The sequence below is a fragment of the Lepidochelys kempii genome, chromosome 17 (assembly GCF_965140285.1).
Source record: "Lepidochelys kempii isolate rLepKem1 chromosome 17, rLepKem1.hap1, whole genome shotgun sequence".
In the NCBI taxonomy this organism is placed as follows: domain Eukaryota; kingdom Metazoa; phylum Chordata; order Testudines; family Cheloniidae; genus Lepidochelys; species Lepidochelys kempii.
Window position 1 is genome coordinate 19,118,827 of NC_136396.1, and position 1,915 is coordinate 19,120,741.

Sequence of the window (1,915 nt, forward strand, 5' to 3'; positions counted from 1 at the left end):
AGCTGTAGCTCACGAAAGCTCATGCTCAAATAAATTGGTTAGTCTCTAAGGTGCCACTTGTGATAGAGCACGCTATACAGTTGAGCAGTAGGACGTAGGTGCTAGCTGTACAGGAGAGGTTAGTATGAACTCGTATATTTACTCAAAGTTGGGGGGGGGCCTTTAGCTTAAGAGCACAAGTTACACACGCAGTCCTGCTTTCTGATTGGACCAAAAAGGTTGTGGCCTATGGGAGGAATGGTGGGTTTTTTTGTTTGTTTTTAAAAGAAATGACATGTGGCTGTAGTGAACAAGTCTCATGCAGGTTGCATTTCTACGGTAGTATCAGGTGCAAAGGATTGTCCTGCGGTGACAGATCTTCCCTTCTGACAATCTGTGATCACAGTATGTTGTTTCCTGCAGAGAGAGGGAACGCTTTAACTGTGTGAAGCAAACGCTTTGCTGTTAGAAAATCTGAATGCTGCTCATGGTTTTGAAGCTTATGCGGGAGTCATGGGTGTGACACTATGTACATTTAACACTTGCTAATCAATGTAAGAATTAATATGTTGCTATTTGTGCATTTGCATTTAAATATTTGACTAAACTGAAACTGGTTCATTTTGTCTGCAACTATGAACAGACCTGTGTTTGTGTATGTAAAACTCAATGTGATTAAAATATCCGATAACTCAATCCTTTTTTTATTTGTGTCAATTGTTTGTAATGAGTAGATTTTTTTTTTTTTTAAATATAAGTGACTGAAGCCTAAGACTTACAACATGAAGAAACTAGTTTCTGCCACAGCTGACTTCTCAAATCTCCTACCTGGAGTGACACAAACCTGAGCCTTTCTGCTGGAAGTTACAGGAAAGGACTCGTGCTGTAGTCTGCCTCTCTGCTTATTCTTAAAAACATACTTTATTACTCTGAATGAATGGCAGGGTTCAGAGGTTACAGATGCTCAGAAAAGAACACAGCCTACTTAGACAGAGTTCAGATACTGAAGATGTCTGAGTTGTCTTTGAAAACCTCCCACTGCAAATGTTGCTCTGACACTCTGAAATCCCACAAGATGTAGGTCATACACTATATATATGATTAATTCTCAGTGTCACAGTTAATATTTTCAGTAAAGGGAAAATTACTGTAATTAGTTCTCTGTATTTTATATATATAGTATTATCTATGGGTAGATCGTTACTTATGATCCTCCCCTGGAGAGCTGGCCTTTTAAAGGAACTAGCTGATGCAAACAAGAAGATAGTTATGTCCCTAAGGAACAGTGCAGCTCTAAAAGCAATATCTCAGAACTGAGCCTTGACCAGTAGTTTGGAATCCGCTCCATTGCTTGGACTGAATTTGAATCAGAAGGTTAGTGACTGGTTCCTAGAATGATAGTGTGAAACATTCTGTCCCATAGGAAGGGACATTTATTTTTCATTCACTATTAGTTTAGGCAGAGCACCTGCATTCTTAAAATAGAGCCCTAAAGAAAAGTCAAGGCACTAAAATGATCAAAAAAGCTTAAAGCTTTTCTGCTTGCAGTAATTTGAAACATCAAAATAAACATAAATCAACTTACAATAATGTTTAGACTATACAGACTGTCAAATTGAAAGTCACTTACAAACCAAGTTTCCTTCCTGATTTACACCTTAGCTTCAAGTGATTATTTTAAAGTGGTTTGTTCACGTCTTTGCAGTAAATTACAGTAAGGACAAAAGTACAATAGCCAGTTTCTGATTTTCATCCAGCAGCTAACACTACAATGTTTTGGATTGTGATACTGCCAGGGAAGGCTTATTTTAAAAACAACCAAGCACCTTCAATCTGCTGCAATGTTGTAACATTTCCATGAGATCTAGCTTTTATATTTTGTATAATTTGGTCCGAGAATGGCCCTTAAACAATCTCCAAATAAGACAGAGATAAA